This window comes from Choloepus didactylus, chromosome 9, assembly GCF_015220235.1.
Source record: "Choloepus didactylus isolate mChoDid1 chromosome 9, mChoDid1.pri, whole genome shotgun sequence".
Taxonomy (NCBI): domain Eukaryota; kingdom Metazoa; phylum Chordata; class Mammalia; order Pilosa; family Megalonychidae; genus Choloepus; species Choloepus didactylus.
The window spans coordinates 71,253,693-71,269,777 of record NC_051315.1 but is presented as its reverse complement, the minus strand read 5'-3'; the positions used below and the strand labels follow the sequence as shown (position 1 = coordinate 71,269,777).

The following is a 16,085-nucleotide window of genomic DNA, read 5'->3' as shown; positions in this document are numbered from 1 at the left end:
TCACTAGAGGTTTTTAAGTGTGGTTTTCTATTGAGAAAGATTGAAATGAACAAACAGAATAAGTGACCCTGAGGAGTCAGAGAGTATATAAAAAGCAGAAGATAATTCAAAACATAATTATACATAGAAATATTCAATGGGTGCTAAATCTCAAAATTGGAAAGAAGGACTTCTAAAATTACAAAACTAATTAGTAAAAGAGCTCAGTAACAGAATGGATGTAGCTAAAGAATATATTTGTGATCTTTAAGATTACTAGAATAATTAAAATTAATGTTGCAAAGACTGGAAGTGGCTGAAAGAGGGATATGGGAATAATGTAAGTAGTGTAAATAAATTTCTAACACTTCATGATGAGAAATCAGTAGACATTGTCTAAAGTTGATAAGTCAAGCAACATAGATATAATTTCATTACAGTTTACTTGTGGTAATAAGCACCAAAAAAAAATCCAGAAGGTTTAAAAGTAGTTACTTTGGTAAAACTGGAACTGGGATGGAAATGTGACTTGAGATGGAGTGGGGGTTGTGAAGAGTTAGACCATCACTTTTCATCCTCTACATTTATTGCTTTTCTCAGTTCTAGATTTTCTATTAGGTTCTTTTCCATATTTTCTATTTATCTGCTGAGATTTCCTATCTTTTCATTCATTACAGGAATATTTTACTTTACCTCACTAAACATCTTTAAAATAGTTGCTTCAGAGTCTTGTTTGTGAATTCAAACATCTGGGTCTTTTGGGGATTGCTCTCCATTAATTGTCTTTTTTTCTTGAGAATGGTCATGTTTTCTGTTTCTCCATATGTTGAGTAATTTTTTTATTCTATCCTGGACATGTTGTAGAATCTTTGGATATAGTATATTTCTCCTAATTTTTTTTTGTTAAGCAACCAGTTAACTTGGCTGACCTCAAACAGCAAAATTCTGTTTCCTCTGTAGTGGCCAGGCTCAAATTTCACATGAAGTATTTTAGACTTCCCTGGCCTGCTTGGACATTGCCCCATGCATGCATGATTCAAGGGTCAGCCAGAGACCCCTGAGTTCATACACAGAATTTAGGGAGTTCCCCTCTTTCTGGCTCTCTCTTTTCTGGAATTTTCCTCTTACCTCCAGTCATTAAGATTATCCCAAACCCTATTATCTGGTTCTTCATGCAAGCAGACTGCAGATTTTCCCCTGGAGATTCAGCAGCCATACAAGGTACAGACAGGGGTCTGACCTCACCCAGTCCTCTTCTTTCCTCTTAAGTGTCAACTCACCTCTAGTGTCAGAGGTGACACTTGTATTCACCCTTCAGTGTCTTCAAATAGTTGTTTTTACATTTTATCAAAGAGTTTATAGCTGTTATCTGTGGGAAGGGTGACCCACTAGGAGGTATTTGGCTATACCAAATAATGAACTCCCTCCTTTCTATACTTTTCAATATGTTTTTTAATTATAAAAGAATCTTCTGAGCATGGTGAAGAAATTTTGAAATCTGGAAATCTCTGACTGCTACACATTTAGTGGTCTTTTACAAAGCTCTTTCATGATCCTTAAAGAAGGAGGCACTTCTTAACAACCAGTCATCTAATAGTTTTCCAAGAATGAAACCAATAGTTTCTTGTATTCAATGAAAGTATATTATAATGCCTTTTGCTTCAACTGTGTTATATACTTTAAAAGCTAAACACAAAAGTCCTAGCTTATTCATATATTTTTATTATTTGCTATTTTAACTTTGTTAAATAGTCAATCTTTTATCATTTAATTATATTAAGGACATCACTTCCAAATATTTGGACATCCTATAATAGTTGGTTTCTTAGAGAATCTCTTCACTGATTTCTAAATATTTCACAATATCCCTATTTCTCTTAGATAGAACATGTCTGGATTCTCTTTTATGCCTTGAGATAGCACTTATCTAAACATGAATGGCTAAGTGGTATATTAGTTTATAGATTACATAAAAATGTACTAGAGATTAAATTTTCATCAGTCTATAACTCCCAAAGTATGCAAACAGATAGCCTTACAAATTAACCTATGTTAGTTAATGGTTTTCCTCTGTAAACTGCTACTTGTCTTAAGTTCCTATTTTATTGTTAAGCACAAGCAAAATATCTCAGAAATGATTCAGAAGAATTTATGCATCACATTAATCAATAAATTTATAGATCAACATTCATCATTTTTATTTCCTTGGAGAAACTATTAACCATTAATAGTAATCCAGTTTGGAAATGTAGCCATTAGATTATTTGTTCTTTTCAATACTATATCTGATCCAAGTTGGAAATGAAAATATTGATTTAATTTTTACCTCTTATCCTAAGTCTTCAGACATATATTACAACTCCAAATGATGCTGGAATTAAATTCTAAAAGTAAAATATAACCCCAAGAAATTTTCCAAAGCAGTGACATACAACAAGGAGTATGACAAAAAAAGATCTTATATAAGAAAAAGCTAAAGAAGAAATTTGAAGATCTTTTTTTTCTTGTGTCTCCCTAAGCCAATTAAAATAAAAAATAAAGCAAAAATTTATTATTAAATGAAATAGTGGTAAAAATGGAAAGGGAAGCATTATCTAAAATAATTTCAGCTTGGTGTCAAACTTTCTGAGGATGTTGATTTGTTGTGACATCCTATTATCTAAATCTTAAGGTGGAGAAACTTCTATAGTTTCTTTATGCCATATAAAACATAAAGTAAAATAAAGAGAGCTGACTTCATATCCATATGGAAAAATATACCATATAAAAAATCAAAAGACAAAGGATACACTGAGGGAAAAATATTTGCAACCTGAGAGACATGGAGTTAATATTCATAATATGTAAAGAAATATCACATTCCAAAAACATACACACAATTAATTAGGAAGAAATTATTACATGACATGAAAAAGCAATCCCTAAGGAAAACCAAAGACTAATAATCATATAAAAGATGATCATCAAAAATGTTAATTAATTCGACCATCTGATATCATCTTTCATCTATCAGAATAGCAAAGACAAAAAAAGTATTGGTAATACCCAGTATTAATGAGAGCATATAGAACTAGGTATTGTCATATATTGGTGATAGTGCAAATTACTTCAATATTTTTGGAAAGGAATATCAATAAAAATTTGAAATGTACATTTTGATTTAGGAACTCCAGTTATACACATTTTCCACAGAAATATAATCAGGACAATATATAAAATGTAACAGTACAATTAATATGGATATTTATGGTAACATTTTTATTACAGCAAATATATTTTTAAACCATTGAAATGTCCTTCAAGAGGAACTAGGTGTAGTAGGAACAAGTTCACTGAAATGTTGCTATATTATGTAACTTTCTTGGGGTAAAGTAGGAACATGTTGGAAGTTAAGCAGTTATCTTAGGTTAGTTGTCTTTTTCTTACTCCCTTGCTATGGTCTCTTTGAAATGCTCTTTTATTGTATGTTTGTTTTCTTTTTAACTTTTTTTTTCATACAGGTGATTTGAAAAAAGAAGGGAAAGTTAAAAAAAAAAAAAAAAAAAAAAAAAAAAAAGAAAAAAGACAAACAAGGGGAAAAAAAAAAAAAAAAAGATGTAGTGCCCCCTTGAGGAGCCTGTGGAGAATGCAGGGGTATTCGCCTACCCCACCTCCATGGTTGCTAACATGACCACAGACATAGGGGACTGGTGGTTTGATGGGTTGAGCCCTCTACCATAAGTTTTACCCTTGGGAAGACGGTTGCTGCAAAGAAGAGTCTAGGCCTCCCTGTATTTGTGCCTAAGAGTCTCCTCCTGAATGCCTCTTTGTTGCTCAGATGTGGCCCTCTCTCTCTGGCTAAGCCAACTTGAAAGGTGAAATCACTGCCCTCCCCCCTACGTGGGATCAGACACCCAGGGAAGTGAATCTCCCTGGCAACGTGGAATATGACTCCCAGGGAGGAATGTAGACCTGGCACCGTGGGACGGAGAACATCTTCTTGACCAAAAGGGGGATGTGAAAGGAAATGAAATAAGCTTCAGTGGCAGAGAGATTCCAAAAGGAGCCGAGAGGTCACTCTGGTGGGCACTCTTATGCACACTTTAGACAACCCTTTTTAGGTTATAAAGAATTGGGGTAGCTGGTGGTGGATACCTGAAACTATCAAACTACAACCCAGAACCCATGAATCTCGAAGACAGTTGTATAAAAATGTAGCTTATGAGGGGTGACAATGGGATTGGGAAAGCCATAAGGACCAAACACCACTTTGTCTAGTTTATGGATGGATGTGTAGAAAAGTAGGGGAAGGAAACAAACAGACAAAGGTACCCAGTGTTCTTTTTTACTTCAATTGCTCTTTTTCACTCTAATTATTATTCTTGTTATTTTTGTGTGTGTGCTAATGAAGGTGTCAGGGATTGATTTAGGTGATGAATGTACAACTATGTAATGGTACTGTAAACAATCGAAAGTACAATTTGTTTTGTATGACTGCGTGGTATGTGAATATATCTCAATAAAATGATGATTTAAAAAAAAAAAAAAAAAAAAAAAAAGAGGAACTAGGTTAACAAATTAGGAGAGCAACAAAATAGCAACAAAACAAATGATAACTATTAAAATGCTTCAAGGAAATCTATATGATTTTATGTGAAAAGGAATCCCTGCAATATTATTGAGAAAAACACTTAAGTTACAGAAAAAGTTATAAGACCAAATATGCAATTGAGTGACACATCAGTTGCAATTTAGCTCACATCTGTTGGGTGCTTACCACATGAAAGGCACTGAGGTACATGCCAAGTACCTGCATGTGAACCACAAACTCACACATACACGTGCACAAGTACCAGGCTTTTACCATTGTGAGGTGGAATACTGGAGGAGAAGGTGTTGTGGAGAGAGAGAATAGAAAGTTAATGGTTCAAGAAGAGATGAGGTTTATCTACCACTATATACAGCAATATTGCTTGATTTTTAAAATTATGAACACGTATTTGCTTTTTTATTGAAGAAAATCTGTAAAAAATTTCCATTTTGAAAGTTATAAATATATGTTATTTTGTCATTTCTCATAAAATATTCACTATTTTCACGTTTACCTATAATTTTGGTATTGTGTGTTATTTCCCAAAAGATGATGCACTGTTCATCTTTGCATTCCATATAGTTTCTTCCCATGAGCAATAAGGAATAAATCATAGCTCAGTTGAATGATCACTTACTTTGATGAGAAACTCTTGGGACTGAGAATATTTTGTAAGTTGGAGCTAGTTCATATTCCATTAAGAAATTGAGTTTGTAAGAGTGTACAATTAAAAAATGTATATCACCATAAAATACTTATTTTCAATAATAAACAAAAGCACAGTTTTAGTTTTTAAACTGAATAATGTATCTTTTTTGACATACAATATTTTCAAACATAAAGATCAGTTTTATTCTGCTATCTTTGGTGGAGAAACGTTCAGTAAATTTATAAACTACACATTATACACAAACATGGCTATCATATTCTGAATGAATATGTTCTAAAATCATATTTCAAAAATCCCTTGTTTTACAAGAATGCATTCAGCAAGCGATGTCTAAGCCATCACATCCACCACTCTGTTAGGATGTACTTGGGCTCATAAGCATATAATTAAAATGCTCTGTTAGATAATAAAACACCTTGACATTAGGGGCAGAACTACTCCCTAAGATTGAAATTAGGAAGAATATCAAAGAGGGCTTAAATTCCATTTTAAGATTCAGAAGGCTTGACTTCTGCTTTTAGTTACTGCTAACTTTTGCTGTCAATTGTGTTAGGAAATAGGACCACATTTTCACTAAAGGGAAGCTCACCTCATCCAAATGAAATCAAATGACAAGAAAATTTCTCACCTCTGTGAAGTAGAGAATTTTCCTCCAACTGTCAGGTGGCCATGTTTCAAGAATCCTCTCATTAAGGTCTTCAATGCCTTTTGAAAAGAAGTATCCAAAAGTCAAATGTTATTGCACCGGAAGAACATACAGAAATACATGGACTCAAAAATTAAGTACAGCAGAATGAAAGATTCAATATGTAACACCAATTCATCCTCTTGAAAATAATGTCTTTACTGCGGAAATGTGTGTTAAACAATAAATAGTAGCATTTCCTTTGGAAATTCCTGCACTCTCCTCAAGGAATATGCTACTAATTTTTTTTTGGCTGAGCATGCAAGTATATTTGGAGTGTGGTTTATAACAGGACTACCTTTTATAAAAGCATATTGTACCTGTATGCCACAAGATACATCTTGACCTCTAAATGAGTCCTTAAAATCTTCCATTTTTACTCAGAATTCATTTATTTGGTAAATCTAATTGGGAAAATTACATGAAATATGATCCTTCATCACTAAAACTACTTAGCCCCAAGTAAGAAGATATTGAGTGACTAAATGGCTATCGAGCTACTTTCCTTCCTGACACGTGTTAAACGAGTAGCCAAAAGAGAATGAGTTTGATCATCATTTATGAATAGGCAGAGGAGAAAAACAAGTAAGAACCTGTCATACCTACATTAAATGATGGGCTAGAGATGTGAGGTAGAGCTTATTTTCCTGACACTATTTTGTAAGCCACTGTATAAGTATTTTATAAAAATTAAAGTCTTTATCTTTGCATAGACAAAGATTAGTTAATATTAGAGGTAGGTCATTAAAAAGAAAAGAAGTGGGAAGAAGAAAATACTTCAGCTCATGTTTTTGCATGTAAGTATCCTAATGATGAATTTATCATTTTTAGATCATTGCTTGCAAACTAAGCCAATAGAAATGTCATAGTTGAGCTGGCAGTTGGCGAAGATGAAAGCTCTCACAATAAATGTTTAAAATGGCATATTAAAACATCATCATAACCTTTAAAAAACTAGAATGTATAAGAATTGATATATCATTCCAAAATGAACTATAAACCAAGAAATAAATGTTTGGCACCCAGTTGTACCTGAAAAGGTAAAGAAGTCAATTTGGACATTTATTCTATTATCTTATGTTCTATATCCCTTTACTTAAGGTGGGGGAGATAAAGGGCATGTCCCAGAATTAACCAGATTTTAATCTTCTACGTATCCTTAAAGGTAAGTCTGGGGCTCTGCAACAAGAATTCTTGACCACATGAATTGCTAGCAAACAACAACAAAATGTTCTCACAAAGTACTTGGTATGCCAAGTTTACAGATTCTACGCAGGTGGACTCTGTGAGCAGGAGGCAAAAAAAGGCCAAATGTTGATGGTGGGGATTTAGAGCATCTGTGGATCAGTCAGAGGTTCTGAAATGTGAGACAGTAGGAGTGTGAGGGGAATGACTTTCAAAAGCAGTCAGTCTCCAAAATGTTTCTGAGGATTGGCTTGGTTTGTTGTTATGAGACTTGCCTGATTATAAGAATCATCTAGTATTCTTGTTAAAGATACAACCTTCCCCTGTCCCCAGTTCTGATCCAGTAGGACTGGGGTGGTCCTCATGATTTGTATTGTTTGACAAGAGAAACTCCAGGTCAGTCTATGATAAGATAGGTTTAGGAAAACCTTTCCTAGTTTCTTTAAATTGTTGAAACTTGAACTTCAACAATACAGCCTGATTACTAATATTCAAGACTGAATAAAGTGAAACCACCCTTACTCAAGTAAGCAAGATTCAAGAGAGACCAGATTTTGATTATTTCAATTGGCACAAGTCAAAACCTAGTTTGGTTAATTTATGATATTTGCTCATGCACATAATCTATTATATTGTTATAATTGTTATATTGTTAGTGATGATGCTAATAACAATTGATTACTATAAGCTATAGTATGCTTCCATATTGTTATTTGACATGAGGTATATTTTCATTTAAATAAAAAATTAAATATATTTGTTGTCATATCACCAATCTTTATCCCATTTTCCAAAATCTTCTCCAAACCAACAATTTAATAATCTCCAACATATGGCACTTCTATTTAAGTAACTATTTTTTAGTGGCCTTTGGTTTTTTGATGAACTGCCTCAATATTTTGCAATTTTAAACCATTTTGTAAAATTGAAGTTATCACTCAGTAAAAACCATCCTTATTATCTATGATTGTTAAAAGGGTTTTATATTGAATAGCCCACTAAGGGGTTTTGGTTGATCCCCTTACATCGTCACAAGGATGCCAATCTTCCCAATTGTTCCTCTGTTCCTAAAGTGCATGAATCCACCCTCACTTCAAAGGATGAGCTCAAACCTTCTATAACCAGTTTTCATCAGAAGGCTACCTGAAAACATTGTCTTAAATAAGATTGTTACATATTCATTCATACTTCAAGTCGCTTTAAGTCCTTCCTTGGATGAATGGGCTTGATCACTGCCTTAGTTTGTCATTCTACTGACAAATACCACACAATGGGTTTCGGCTTAAACAATGGAAATTTATTGGTTCATGGTTTTAATGCTAGATGTCCAAAATCTAGGTAACTGCAAGTCTTGCTTTCTCCCTGAAAACTGTACCAATCTGGTGCTAGGCTGCAATCCTTGGGGTACCTTGGCTTTCCCATGATACAGCAATGTCTTCTCCTTTCTCTTCCAGGTTCGTGACTAATTCCAGCTTCTCCCTGTGGCCTTTTCTTTATAAGGCTTCCAGTAATCCAGATTAAGACCCACCCTGGTTCAGTTTGCTATGCCTTACCTAAAAATAACATCTTCAAATGGCCCTATTAACAATGAGTTCACTCTTACAGGGATGTGGATTAAGATAAAGAACACATCTATATTGAGGTATATAATTGAACCCACCACCATCACCAAAAGGCTATATAATTGAACACATGAACATCACACTTCATGAAGTTGGCTTCACTGAGTTGTCCATTAATGACAAAACTTTGGCTTTTTGTCAGAGGAGCCGCCAAGAAACCAGAAATGACTATTTTGCTTCAGGAATATATTGTTGAATCATGACCTCTCTTTATCATGAAATATACCCTATGTGAATCCTCATGTAAGAAATTTCTTTAAGAAATTATTATTGAAGACTTTGCCTGAATGATTGATATGCTTTTTTATACATATAATGACAAATTATATGACTGAACATATTCTTCCTTTGTAATTGGCTGCCAATGATTTTAAAGCCAAATTTGAAACTCTAATTTGAAGCTCAAATGTGGTAATTATGTTAGTCTTAATGTATACAAAGGCATATCCCCATACATACACATATAAACACACATGCACATCATGTCCATTTGGATATATTATGTCCTCTGAAAAGACATGTTTTAATCCAATCTTGTGGGATAGTTGGATTAGGTTGTTTCCATGGAGATGTGACTTGCCGAGCTGTAGGTGATAATTTTGATTGTATTATTTCCATGGAGGTGTGGCCCCACCCATTCAGCATGGGTCTTGATTAGTTTACTGGAGTCCTTTTAAAAGACCCACACAGGCCCAGAAGGTAGCTGACTCTTGCTGACACTTTGGGATGCCTGCCCAGAGTTTGCTCTGGAGAAGCTAAGAGAGGACAAAATGCCCCAAGAACAGCTGAAAGAGACGTTTTGGAAATGGCCATTGAAAGCAGACTTTTGCTAGCCCAGAGTTCGTCTGGGAGAAACTAAGAGAACACCCCAGCTTAGAGAGAAATGTCCTGGGAGAAAGCCATTTTGAAACCAGAACCCCAGAGCAGACACCAGCCATGTGCCTTCCCAGCTGACAGAGGTTTTCCAGATGCCATTGGACTTTCTTCAGTGAACGTACCCTATTGTTGATGCCTTTGGACACTTTTATGGCCTTAGGACTGTAACTTTGTGATCAAATAAACTCCCCTTATAAAAGCCAATCCATTTATGGTCTTTTACTTAATGGCAGCATTAGCAAACCAGTACGCATGTGCACACACACACATTCACCCTGCTCTTTCTTTTTGGATTCACAAACTGAAAATAATCCTGATTCTTTTCTTCTATTATATCTTTTTTAAAGTTTTTAAAATAATACATCTTGATACTCTATGGACAAAGGATTTTTCTACTTCTACTACTACTGCTACTACTACTATTAACTAGCAATTATTTACTGAGCATTTAATTTGAGCTCAATCATCTTGTGAGATAGTTATGATTATTCCCACATTACAAGTAAGGAAATTGAAGTTTAGAGGGGTTAAGTAACTAATCCATGGTACCACCATTAGTAAGTGTCAGATGCAGGTTTTTTTTAAATGAAGTATTAGCACAATTTATTTCAGAGTCAAACTAGTTTAGTGGGTGACTGATGAACAGAAACAACTAAAAGGCACATGTAATAAGTTTTAGATTTTATTTATAACTTAATTGAACGAATAAAATCTCCTCAATCTAGTATAATTTTCCTTAGCTATGAAATGATTATTTCACCTCCTTGGCCTGAGGGCCAGAAGAAATCAATAGACAAGGTAAAATAAAGAGCTGTAAGTGAAGATGCATTATTATGTTGTCCCAAATACATACATGACAGATCTTTTCTCCTTGAAAGAAAGACCCCAAGGCCTTCATTACACTTTTATTTGGATGAAATATTTGGGACAATTTTCCCTAAGCACCAATATTTCCCAATTTCATCTGAGGTCATAATAGAATATCAACAAAACAGTAATTGGTATTTTGGTTTCTCACCCTTACTATTAAGACTCACTGCCTCCCATCATCAATATTTAATGAGCATTTATGGTGTACTAGGCACAATAGAACATACAGAAAACATTGTCCCTGCTCTGAGGAGCTTGCGTTCTAAAAGAAAAAAAAATACATGTCTTTTAAAATGGTATTTTTGTTTGGTGTTTTCTGCAGGGTACTGAGGAAATAGTCTGTAGGGTGAGCTTTGGGTACAACTTAGCCCCATCATTATTTAGAGAATAAAAGAAGAGGAAGGATTTAAAGGCAGACAGTGACTAATCATTCAAGATAGGCAGGGCTTAGAGGGAGATAAACACAACCTCATCAAGAAAGGAGAGATTTGCTGCAGTAATTAGGATGAGGGAAATAGTTTGAGGGATGCAAGCAAAGGAAGTAGGGTAGTATCTTAGACACTGAGTAGAGCCAGAAAGATCACACGGCCTTTTTCCAAGTACACAGCCACCAAGTAGGAATGGTCGATGATAGGACAGAAGAAAGCTAAAAAAGGAAGGTAATCCTGTGCACCTGACAAATAGAAGGAATCAAGGATCAAAATTGAAGGCAGGCTCCAAGAACATCAAGAAATTCTTAAAAACCAAAAGTGGAAGCACAAAACTTACAGTTAATGCTTCTTAACATCATAATGTGCCAAGAACCTTGTGGCTTGTGGCTTCCTAAGTTAGGAAAATGCCATTTATCAAAAATTTAAAAGAAACATTTTACTTTTATCCAATTGAAGCCTGCCCCCAATAGAAATTTTTTTTTTGGGGGGGGGACAAGGGGAGAGGGAAAGGAGAATGGGACATGGTTGGGAACAGTAGTTACATGAGCAGTATTTTTGCCATTATGATAAACTTCTTATTTAAACTTGGTTAAAGCCCACCAGCTGCCAAAAGGGAATGAAGAATAAATTTCCAAAAATGTACAATTTCTTTGAGAGAAATTTCAGAACTAAAAGACTAATTTACATGACAAGCTGCAGAGAAAGTAGTTGAAAAGTCCATTCATAAATCTTTTATTCCACTTGCATCAACTTAATACACATGTTCTTAACAATTATGCTTGGGTTGCTCATGAAAATTTCATTAGACATTAAACAAAGCTAGCCAACATCAAGTTATTTCCCTGTTAGCTATCTTTACAGCACAAAAGCAAAAAACTTAAAAAAAGTTAAATACATGTTTTTTGTTTGTTTGTTTGTTTCACTGCTGTGCTTGATATACACGAAGTAATGGACATCAAGCAACTCATTTTTACTGCATCGTTGCTTATACATTTGTTCTTAGGTTGTCTAGAACATTTAAACACAAATAAAATGAGTAAAGCAAAAGAATAATGAGAGCAAACAGCAGGTAACTTTACAAATAATGGAATGTGAACCATTTCTGCCCTTCTCTGGAGTAAACTGGGTCACAACTTTGTCTAAAGGAACATTCTGCAGCTGTGGTCGAAGGCGTGCACACTGAGATTGTGTATCCCACAGATACACGTTTCAACATGTACTAGCCAAAGGATATCTATTTCTACCACAGCCTTGAAAGTGCTCCAAACCTTAAAGTACCCACAATAACTACGCTTTTGACTGGAACCAATTATCTTTTTTATGCCTCACCAGGACAAACCAATATGCAGACAGTTTTCTTTGCTTAGACACGGAAGCAGTTTTAACACTGGTGCTTGTGAAGCCACAATGTACCAAAAGGACTATGCCAAACATTTATAATTTGTATAAAAATTCCACATCCCCATGTTGGCCACCTCAAGATGAAAACAGATAACTCTATCCTGGCTCTACTCCCCTAATATTAAACATAAAAACTACATGGGAAATACAGAAATTCAAATAGAAGTAACACAAACCTGTTGTAAGTTGTAAGCAAAAAGCTATTTGTGAGGAGCATGGATGACAACTGGTCTATTGTGTAAATTTTAGAATGAGGCAGACAAAACTTGGAAAGCCAGCTGACTTTCCCCTCCTTCTTCTGCTTCAGTTTCATCTCCTTGGGTCTCCGATGTCCACAATGTCAAGTTGTCTCTCAGTAATTGCATTATTAGGGTGCTGTCTTTGTATGACTCTTCACTTAAGGTATCAAGTTCAGCAATGGCTTCATTAAAAGCTGTCTTTGCAAGAGAACAGGCTTTCTCCGGGAAGTTCAGAATCTCATAATAGAACACAGAAAAGTTAAGGGTCAGACCCCATTTGATAGAACGCGTTAGTGGCACTTCCTTTTTGTCGATTTCAAATGCTTCTCAGTATGCTTGTTGTGACTGATCCACAATCCCATTCTTATCATCACCAGCAGCAACTTCAGCCAAGTAATGATAGTAATCTCCGTTCATTTTCAAATAGAAGACTTTGCTCTCTGCTTGTGAGGCATTGGGGATCAAGAACTTTCCCAAAAGAGACAGTACAGGACTGCAAGTATCTCTTGGCTTGGTCTCAATTTTCTCTCTGTATCCTTGAGCCATCTGCTGTCTCTATTCAGCACCTTCCATCATGCTCAATACTTGAGATGACTCTACAAAATGACCTGCAAGCTCCTACAACATTTTCATAAGCATCTAAGAGAAGATTCCTCTCCTTGTTGGATAATTCAGCTCCTTGCTCAGTTACAGACTTTCTGCAGGCTTCCTATCATCATATCACTCAGACTGCTCAGCCAGTTTTGCCTTCTGCATCAGCTCAGTTTTATCCATGACTGGATGCTCTGTGTCTGGAGTAGGTAGTGGAGGATGGATAGGGCTCAGCAGGCTTTCAGATACAGGTTTTGAAGCCTGGTCTTAGGTCCTAATTTAAGCCCATAAACTTAGCCACTACAGTATACCGTAAATATCAAACACATAATATTAAAGAAACTAGCAAATTCTATCCATTTTAATATCATAGTTATTTGAAATTACAATTTTTATGTATCAGTATTTATTTTCCATTCTTAGTGATATTTCTGTTTTACAAACACAATTTAATACTCACTCCACTGTTTAGATGTTGTGACTTCTATATTTTTACTTCTTCCTATAACAATTCAGGGGCTCAGTTTACAGTTGTGAGATAGGAAATTGCCAAAAGTTGTCAACTTAAAAAAAAAAGAAAAACAACTACCAATTAAACAAAAAGAAATTACTCTCATATTACTTAACTGTTCAAGACTGAAACTTAAAACTCCCGGTCTACTTTACTATTAGGTTACCTCATCACAATGACACTCATTAGACTGGCCAAGAAACTCATTAGACTCCAAACACATTAGACTCCAAAACCAAATGGCAGAAAGGGATGTTAGAAGTTATACATTGTGAGTCTATCTTATCTAATTCCCCAAGTGCTTCCTCAAATCCCAACATCTAACTAAAAAATGCAATGTGAAAGAAGTGTACTTTATTAGTTTGGTCTTATCATAAAGTTATTTTCTTTGCAATGCTCTGTTTAGAAAAATGGATCTGAGAATGGAAAGTAGAAAGTGGTTGCCTATATTTCCTGTTAGTGGTAAGCATAAATTAGGCTGTGGATTCCTGGAATACTGCCATGCAGACAGGTGGTTCTCTACATTTTTATTCAGGGATCATATTTCTAAGTGCTGAGAAACCACAATGATAGATGACATAAAATGCATGGCTAGGTATTCAAGGAATTAGTCAAAGTTAAGTACTCATCAATTGTTTCTTTTAACATTTGTTCTATGGAGTTAGGAATTGGATTTTCAGATGTCCTAGTCTATCAAGTCGTGGCATGTTAGAACTTAAAGCCTTGTGTGGGATTTTCTATCAGGTCTGATCCTCATTTCTATAGGGAAGTGAAGGCTGTTCTTGTAAATATGACCCATAAAGACTGCCAGCTTAGATCAGTTTTCTCAACTGATATATTAGCAAATTTGGAAGACTAGAAACCAGTTTTTATACTGTGCTTGCATTATATATGAAGTATGAAAATCTACTTATTGCTTTACATTTATAATTTGATAGATTAAGTTAACAATCTTCTTTAACAATTACTTTTACCGTTATAAAATAACCCAGGTTATGCAAATTCCACTATGCCAAATTTGTATAAGCTAGAAATCACTATCAATCATTCTATCAGTCCCTATCAAGTCATGCTGCTTCTCAGCCTCCATATCCAATCAATTACAAATGTTATTGATTGTACTTCCTAACAATTTTTCAAGCCCATCCTTTTCTCTCCATCGCCACTGACACAGCCTTTGTTCAAGCTCTCATCATCTCTGGTCTGGGTAAACACTGTTGTCTCCTAACTGGGTCCAGGTTTATCCTCTTTTGACCCATCCTCCATGCTATTACCAGCATGTTATTTCTAACAGCCTGACCTAATCATGCCCCTCCCTTGTTTAAAAACCTCTCATGGTACCAACAGCTGAAAAATAATAAATCCCAACTGCTTAGTATGTCTCATTAAGCTCTTTAAAATCTGGCATCTCCATGCCCTTCCAGCCTCTTCTGCCATCATTCACTCCCATCCCACTCCTTCACCCAAGGGATAGGAATGCTTTGCACTTAGCAGACAATCACTATTGGCTGAATTAATGATTGAACTGTTTTAAAATGCTGATACCCAGAAAATTAAGAGACTCATTCACTATCAATACAAGTTGCTTTGGTTACTAAATTTTTTTTTCTATTTTCTGAATTCATCAAATAATAAGAGAGGCATGCAATTGAATTGCTCTTGACATAATTCACCCACTAGATCACAGTTTAAAGAAGCAAGAGTTTGAATCTAAATAAAATTTCTTCCTCCCATCAATAAGATAGATAATAAAAACTGGATAAAAATAGGGCTAGGCTCTAAATTGAGTTAAGAAGTTGCTCCTGTATTCGTATTCTCTATTAATACCATCCACAAATTTGGCATTTCAATGTAAAGGCACATCTATTCAAACCATGGGCTGTGAGTTGCCTTGCATATGCTTCCCCTACAGGCTATTTCAGGGAAATTACCAGCTTTCTAGTGAGGTCTTGGAGTAATGTGTGGGCCCCAAGCAACTGTGTGCTACTTTACCTTGATCCCTTATGTCTTTGACAATTTGCAATTCTATAAATCACAACATAAACATAATTTTAAAATAATTTTATTCATATGTTCCAGCTCTCATAGGAAATTGCACTGTGCTTAATGCATTTAATAAATCATTAAATAAACCAAATGAAAGCAGAATGTGATATAAATAGACATGAAAGGCTTTCCCTGGATGAAATTTAAGTTTACAAATGAGCCAGGAGACTTGACCAATAAAAAGGCAGCCAGAATGTCTCTAAGGGGGAAAAAAGGCAATATACAAACAATTGCATATGGTTCCATGTTAAAATCATTCCTGCCTATTTCCCCTGACATAATGATATAACTACTTAGTCTAATAAGATTATGTTTCATTTACTCTCAATCTCAGAACTTTTTAAAGTTATCATTTCATAGGGCTCATAATAGAGTGATATTTGAGATTCATCAGAATTCAAAACAATGA

The 16,085-nt window shown here is 35.0% G+C and overlaps 1 pseudogene; it reads right to left on the bottom strand.

The window, feature by feature from the left end:
- Positions 1 to 12,507: 12,507 nt before the first annotated feature.
- Positions 12,508 to 13,104, bottom strand: LOC119544436 (annotated as a pseudogene).
- Between the last annotated feature and the right edge of the window lie 2,981 nt (positions 13,105 to 16,085).